This window comes from Coptis chinensis, chromosome 4, assembly GCF_015680905.1.
Source record: "Coptis chinensis isolate HL-2020 chromosome 4, ASM1568090v1, whole genome shotgun sequence".
NCBI classification, from domain to species: domain Eukaryota; kingdom Viridiplantae; phylum Streptophyta; class Magnoliopsida; order Ranunculales; family Ranunculaceae; genus Coptis; species Coptis chinensis.
The window spans coordinates 25,210,003-25,218,419 of record NC_141459.1 but is presented as its reverse complement, the minus strand read 5'-3'; the positions used below and the strand labels follow the sequence as shown (position 1 = coordinate 25,218,419).

Sequence of the window (8,417 nt, the reverse complement as noted above, 5' to 3'; positions counted from 1 at the left end):
AAGTTCTGTTGCTGGAGATTAAGCTATAATCCTTAGACTTAGGCTTAGGCCTCTAATTCTATATCAAATATTCCTAATTTTGCTTAAAAGTAATTGATTTCATCCTTTTTATCTTAATCATGCCATATATTGTACATGGTCTAAACACTATACCAGTTATTATGGTTCCGTTTCTTTTCCCCATTTTTTCTTTGCCACATCCAATCAATTCCATATGGCAAAGAGGGGGCAATGTACGTACCTCCACATTTGTACCCTGGCTAACGAACTCATTAGGGACTTAGTCTTTATATTAAGTCTAAGTGACCGACCCTCGGCTACCTGGACGGCTCACAGTTCTAGTTAGCCACTTGGACGGCTCACGTATGAAGTAGACATCGGGACGGCCCAGTCAGTCACCTGAGCCGGTCATGTTCAATTAACCAGTCCTATCTAGTAAGAGTCCTTGTCAGGACTCTTATTTTCTATTTCTATAAATAGGACTCTTCACTTAACAAAGAACTACGTTTTTAGAGACTTGATTCTGGATACATATTCTAGATACGGAGGCAGCCATTAAGGCATAGTCTCATTCTTTATACAACATCTCCCCTTGCAGATTCAATAGTGTGTCTGGGTGAATTCCTACCCAAACAGACTTGCTTGTGGAAGGTGGACCAAATTCTAAAGAAATGGAGATGCTTCTCAAGCGCCTGCCAAAAGGCTGTGCTAAAGGTGATGTGCTCGATTTTACTATGTGGCTAACTAGTTGTTTCTTGAAATAGTGCGGTTATGGTTAACTAGTATTATCTCTTCTTCACTATCAATTTTCATCTTATCATCTTTTGTTTCTGGTTAACTATGTGGGTTGCTTGTTTCCTGTTTCTGTTTGACTACCTCTCTAAATTGAGTACATTCTTCTTGTTTCTCCTGGTTGGATTTGGTGGACTTCAGAAATTATTTTACATCCCACTTATTTCGTACTGTGCTTTGGTTGGAACAGGTTGAATGTGATGTTTTGTAATACTGGCGGATCTTGTTTATGATATTATATTAATTGTCCTAAAGAAATAATTTTGAGTTGTTCATGGTTACTTATATGTATAGAAGGTCATTTTGCATTGCATATCATGAGAAACAATACTTGGTTCCTTATCCCTTTTATAGTACTTCTTAAAATGTGCGCGCATTTGAGATTTACTCTATTCTTGTTGAAAGAGTGAACTAGTTTACCAATCTAAACAACTTTTTATTTGTAAGCTGCTATCTTTTTTACATTCTTCTCTTCATCTGTACCTGCAATAGCAATAGCAATAATTATTATTTATTTTTATTTTTTGAATTATGCATTTATGTATTTTTTGAATGGCAATAAATCGAAGACGCGTATTCACCTTAAGTAGGTACTTGAAATTATTGGTGTCTCCAAACTCCTTGTCAATCATGGTAATTGCTAACCTTTATTGGTGTCCCCAAAGAATAAAATCAAAACCAATATGACTAGGGAGCATGTATTTATGGGACTGTGTCATTGTATATGTTGAGTTGTTTGGAAGTCTCACATTAGATGTTTATTAGTTATATCATATCTGCTTATTTCCCGTTCGACTACCATTCTAAAAGGTGTACATGCCTCTCAGATCTCTGGTGTGATTTATTGGACTTTCGAAAACTTTTCTATAGCTTACGTACTTTGTCGTGTGTTTTGGTATGGAACAACTTTTTTGTAATGTTCTGTTGTTTTGTAATACTAGCTTGTCTTGTTTATGGTATAATAATAAAAAATTTAGTTAACATAGCATTTGGCTACTAATATGTTTGAAAGTTCATTTGGTTGAGCGCTTCATGTGAAACGATTATTTATTTATTTGTTTATGTATTTTATTTATTTATTTTCTTTTATCGGTAAAATGGAATTTTTTATTAGCACTGTTTTGGTGCGGGCTGCGAGAGCGGTACCAAATCGAGGCAAAGGGAGTTTAGGATGAGATCACTTATTACAATGCAAGAAAAAAAAACAAAAAAAAAAAAAAAAAAAAAAACAACAACAACAAAGAGAACACAAGAAAACTGAAGTAATTACAACATGCAAAGCAAAGCCTCCCAACGGAACACAAACATCCCAAAAGATGTATCCCACTATCCTTCCATTTCTCCCAAACCTTTTATCAGAGAAATATTAAACCTCATTGTCACCAAATACGGCATTTTTTTGAAAAAAACGCGTTTAAAACCCGAGATATTACCAAGGCGTCTGGTTCTAGTTTAAAACCCGGGTTTTTCAAAAAAAACGCGTTTTAAACCCGTTTTAAACTTAAAAAACGTTTAAAACCCGAGATTTTGAAAATCTCCCGTTTAAAACTTTTTTTTTTTTTTAAACGCTAGAAAAGAAAAGGGTTTTGGAGTTTACCTTTTTGAAGAGTGGGCGTTAGATTGACTTATTGAGACCGTTCTATTTTGCTTTGGACTATTAATAATTAATTGAAAATTTTAAAGTTATTAACTTATTTGTAGTACTTAATTATGCCATTATGGTTGGTAATTAGTAGTATCTTATTTTGAGTAGTGTTTTGGCACTGAATCTAAAACTTATAGTATTTGGATGAGTAATGATAATTTGATATTTTCATGTATTTGAATTTTCTTTCATTTGTATTATTATTATTTTTATTTTATGTGTCTATTTTTTTTCCACTTTTATAGAAAATCAAACTCTTTATCTATTATATTATTTATCATCGGTTTTTACCGTTTTTTTTACGTGATATATCGTTATATAATGCTTTTAAACCCGCTTTTACCGCTTTTAAACCCGTTTTTTATGCCCCACGTTTTTTTACTCTTTTTGTTTTTTTTTCCGTTTTTTTCCCAAGACGTTCCGTTTAAAACACGAACTAAGTTTTTTTCAAGTACACCGTTTTAAACCCGTACCGTACTTGGTGACAATGTTAAACCTTTTATTGAGATATTCCTTTTTGCTATTGCAGTCCTTCTCAAGACAGGGAGGTGCTACCATGTCTAAGTATTTTGTTCAGTGCGAAATCACATAATGATTTCAAATATTCTTCCCTATTGACATGCGACTAAGTGAGCTTTGATACTTATACCAGACGTCTATGTCCAATTTCAGGTTCACAAGAGGAAGTTGTTGAATCTCATGACGTTTAGTGCAGCTAAGTTTCATGATCAAAAGTCTTCAGCAACTTTAACATAAGAGGATATGATAAGCAACATTTCTGGATCAGTTTTTCTAACTCCTGATCAGGTGAGTTCCTTAAACAGAGCAGATAGCATTGTTGACAATCATTGACATACAGTTTGGAATATCAGGAACTGATATCCAAAGAAACCTTGTTTGTTGTTAGATCTAAACATCAGTTTGATCTTAGTTTGTACTGAAATTTTGCAATTTAACATATTGATAAAGAAGCGGTACATGGTAGTCATTGATAGAGTATTAGAGTTTTAAGTGGACATCTCTGGAGGGTGTGTAAGGATTGGGCCGCTGGTCTCCTCCACATCCCTTATTCTGATCTCTTCTCCATCTTTATATTATAAAGTTTGTACCTAGAGCCCTGGAGACTGCAACAATGATTCAGTAAATTTTTCATCGAAGTCCCTCATCAAAAAGATAACTAATGAAAAAGTACCTTCAATTACAAAAGAAATCCTTAAAAACAGATTAGTTACTGAAAAAGACAATATCTACTAAAGTAGGACTCTGTAGAACATGTCAATCCAGGGAATTAATACCAATCGAATGAGGCTTTTGGAAAAATGAGTCAAGGAAACAAATAAAAAAAAATTAAGAAACAAAAAGAATATATTACCAAGAAAAATGTAGATTGGCAAGTAATAAAGATTAACAAATACTTGTATGCAAAGTAATATTCGTATAAGTTAACACATGCAATCAGCACACCATTACCTTTTTAAAGGGAAAAACGGGGGAAAATATACATTTTATGCAAAGAGTCGAGTAATAAATTTTTTGAAACAATAATATGTTTTATATCATGCATTTTATTCAATGTATACTCTGTTACTTTTAGCTAGAAATTTTAAAAGACACCCAACCTTGTCAGGAAGCAATCAATTTGAACTCTTATACACATTTTTAAATGATTCATACTATTATTGTGCTAGCTAAAGGATCGTTTAAGCACTTGCAACACTCTTGAATTCTCACATTTTGTATCTGTCAGTCTGGTTTTTAGTACCGTTGGCGTTAGGTATTTTCGTGGAATGTTTAGTACGAAAATAATAATTGACAAACTATCACACTTTTTGTTTGTGGGTGATTAGTGCCTTAAACAAAGAAAGGGACTAAACATGTTTTAAGTGTTTCTAATACTTTAATATGGCTGGTACATATTTTACTTTCCCCCAACCTACACTTCCACAGTCTAGACTTCAACTGATAGAAAGAGAAATATGGGAGGATCAAGAAGGAGGTTAAAGGAATCGAAACCAAAAGTACAAGTAGGACTCCCCAAAAAGAGCCCAAAACTAAAAAAGAACCTCTACTGAGCAAATCAAATGTGGCAGGTTACGTTTCAGCTACTTTAATCTCAAGAGTTGTGTGGCTTTGGTCGAATCCATTGTTGGAAAAATGCTACAAATCCCCTTCAGGCTTGACGAAATTCCGTCACTTGCTCCCGATCATGGAGCAGAGGTTATCTCACAACTCTTTGCATCCAAATGACCTAAACCATCCGAAAACTCAATGCATCCAGTTCTAACAACACTCCTTCGGTGTTTCTGGAAAAACTTTGTTTCTACTACTTTCTTAGCAGTTATTCGGCTTTGTTTCATGTACATGGGTCCTGTCCTGCTCCAACAATTCGTTGCTTTCTCGTCCAACAAAGGTAATTCACCTTACGGAGGCTTCTATTCTTGTTGGTGCTCTCTTGGTAGCCAAAATCATTGAATTCCTATATTTCTTATTTAAAAAAATAAGAAGCTTCTTAAGTCGATCTATGAATTCCTGTTTTTGTTGGACGTGAAAAGACTGATTGGAGTCAACTTGCCCAAGCAAAACTGTCCTTTCATCTACGCAGCATTTCTTTTAGAAGTTCTGGTAACATACAAAGGCCATTTGAAAGCTAGAACAACTAGAACTTAAACCTCATGAGTGTTAGTTTTCTCTGTTACTACCCTTTATTAGTTTTACTTCTTGTTTTGCTACTTCAAGGAAATTTTCCCCCAGGGTGAATAATGAAATATTTCCGTTGGTGGTTCTGAAGAGTAAGAGATTGTTTTGTGATTGGATTGCAAGCACAGTAGACTTTGGGGTGGTCATCTAATTCATACTTTGTACCCAGTAGGAATCAATTGGAAGAGGCCATGATATGGGCCAGCGTACACCGGGTCTAATCTGGACTGTAGTAGTATAGGTAATGGTGATGGCAGTAGTAATACTGGTGGAATGGTGGTACTAGCAGTTAGGAAACTAAGATATTTATCGAAAGGGAGCACCACTTAAACTTGGTAACCAGGACTACTTTACTTCTTTTAAAGGTATTGTATCTCCATAGAAGCTTTCCACATGAATCTAACTGTAATACATGTTTGCTTTGTAGGAATGCGTGGTCTGGCTGCTTGTGTTGGTTTTTAATATTTTGTGAGTTCTGGTCATGTATTAGCCAGCTTGTTGGTCAGCTTGCTAAATAGAGCTTATGCATACATTTCTCCCCAAATGAAAAGACTAAGACTCCAAGAAAGCAAAACTGAGAAAATTTCAATATTGTTTGTCAAAGCTGAACGATGCTAGCAAAGCGCCACAGAAAGGTAGGCAGGTTTCCTCTATATCATATCAGTTTTGTTATATTTGCAATTAGCATTAGGTTCTGCTGCACAGCTGTTAATATTGATATTATATCTAAACAATGTTATATAGAGCATATGCATGCCTTTCTTCCCAAATGTTAATGGAGGATTAAGACTCATATTGTTTGTTCAGGTTTGTTGCTGTCCGGATTCCAGCAAAGCAAAACTGAGCGGATTTCAATATGTCAGGATGATGCTGGCCATAGAAGATGAATCGAGTGAGAAAACTGAGAGCTATAAAGAAGAGACGGATAATGACTCAAGTGGGGGAGAAGCAGTATAGAGCAATACTAGGACTGCAAAGAGTGCCCCTGCAACTAGGCAGTATGATGGAAAGATAAAAAAGCACCCACAAGTAAAACTCTCGTCGAAAGCGAGTCCTAACATCTTTGAATGGTCCTTTTTCCAAATTGGATGGTGTCCGACTTTGAGCATATCTAAAACTTTAATTAACTGAAGTTATAATCTGGATGCAAGTAAAATTGTTGGGTTCCCTGGGATGCATCAGTCTTGCGTAGCTTCAAAACAAATCCTTTTTCTTTCTTAGTGTGACAGATCTTCTTTCTTTCCGTCTGTTCTCTACAGTACCCTCTGTTATTTGATCCAGCATGCTCATGATGATCGCTTTTTCGCTAGATGTGTTCATAATAGTCAATTAATAGTAGTCCCACAGCCCATAGGCAAAGTTTTGGGTAGGCAGGTTCTCGACATAACTGCCCAGTTATTTGATCCAGCATGCTCGTGATGATCTCTTTTTCGCTAAATGTGTTCATGATAGTCAAAAATCTCTTTGTCATCAATTAGATATGTTAAACTCTAATTTCTGGTGGGGGCGTTAATGAGGCTGGGAGCTGGGAATCACAAGATACACCTGTTAAATTGGAATGCTTGTTGTGCAAAAAAAAATGTGGAGGGATTAGGTTTTAAACACACCATAAGGCCCTGTTAGCTAAGCTGTGTTGGAAGCTTATTACTGAGACTAACTCTTTATGGGTAAAAATTATAAAAGCAAAATATTTTCCAAATGTAATCTTCCTTAAATCTAAAGCTAAAGTTTGGTTGAGGAATCGACATTTGGGAACTGGATACCATCCATTCCTTGCAAAAGGCCGGTTGGTCCTCGACCACTGTTGCATCATAACATCAGGTATGTCTTTGATCTCATTGATAATGTGACCCACTCTTAGAATATTGATCGGCTCCAATCCCTTTTTACTAAGGATATTCAAGCTGAGATTCTAAAAACAAAGATTCACTCCTCTAATATGGATCAAAAGATGGTATGGTCTTTGGAAAAAAATGGTAAGTTTACAGTCAAATCCGCGTATAATTGGTTTTATAACTAACTACCTACTTCTGGTGCCCCCCTCTCTTTGATTCATGTACAAAATGTCTGGAACCTAATCTGGAAGCTGAATGTACCACATCGTATCAAATTGTTTGCTTGGAAAATCATGCGGGGTATTCTGCCAACAAAAAAAATTATGTTTGATAGGCACAGTTGTGACTCAGATGTTTGCCCAAGGTGTTTATCTCATTCTGAAACTCTTGAGCATGCTCTCTTTAGCTGCTCATGCCGTGAAAGAATCTGGTTTGCTTTTTCTATGGCTCTTAACTTCTAATTGGGATAGGCACTTCACTATATATGATGTGTTCAACTGCATTATAACTCATAGTTGATCTAAGGCTTGTACTATAGAGAATCTTATGATTCTTGTGACCATAGCATATACTATATGGATAGATAGAAATAACATAGTCTTTGTCTCGAATTATAAGAATCTTAATCCTAACCACATTCTTAATCAGGTCTGTAGGTCTATTTTACCTGTTAAGCCTTCTATCACTCTCAAATATCTTATTCCTAAGTCTCACATTCCCCTTCTCTTCATGCTTGCTACTGATGGTGGTTTTGACCCTATTTCAAAAAAAAACAGGTGTCGGCTAGACTATTAATAGTGGGAATGGTGAAATTCTCATTGCAGAAAGCAGGCCCATCGCAGCAGATTCAGCAGAGGATGTCGAGTTGCAGGCTCTAAGGCTTAGTTTGCTTCAGGCCTCTCAGCTTAATCTATGCAAGGTGGTGGTTTGCTCTGACAACCAGGTTGTTGTCAATGCGGTCAATGGAGTGTCTTCTGATATCTCTTGGAGTCTACCGAGTCTTTTGCTAGAAACTGTGGCTCTAAAACCAACTTTCAGTTTTTGTAAATGTGTTTTTTGTCCTAGAAGGCTGCTTCACCATGCCCACCTTTTGGCTGATGCAGCCAAGTCTAGTATGCAGTTAACTTGTGATGGGCAGGTGCCTATGTATGTTAAGTCCAGCTTTAACCAGTCCAGTCTGAATTGTATCAACTTTTCGCTATATGCTAATGAAAGTGATGTGATTCAAAAAAAAAATAGTAGTCCCACAGTCCCATTGGTTCGGCAGGTGTTTGAAGAGGCTGCATAAATCAGTCAATTACTACTACCATTTCTGAACATTTGTGATTATGTTAAAAGCTCTTAGAATATTTCGGAATGGTTGGATAATTGATAATTCACACCTTTTTTGTATATCAGCCTCCTGACGCTGAGACTCATGTTTGTATTTCTCCGTAGGCAAAGTTTTG

General features: G+C 36.0%; 1 long non-coding RNA gene across 3 annotated transcripts; it reads left to right on the top strand.

Moving 5' to 3' along the window:
- The first annotated feature begins 634 nt into the window (after positions 1-634).
- On the top strand, positions 635-6,423 carry LOC147502890 (uncharacterized). 3 transcript variants are annotated; one of them, XR_015221837.1, is made up of 4 exons: positions 635-714; positions 3,110-3,244; positions 5,562-5,769; positions 5,942-6,423. It is a non-coding gene; the product is annotated as an uncharacterized LOC147502890 (long non-coding RNA). The 3 variants fall into 3 exon arrangements; XR_015221839.1 differs by lacking the exon at positions 635-714 and adding an exon at positions 1,407-1,425; XR_015221838.1 differs by lacking the exon at positions 635-714 and adding an exon at positions 2,965-3,001.
- Positions 6,424-8,417: the final 1,994 nt, after the last annotated feature.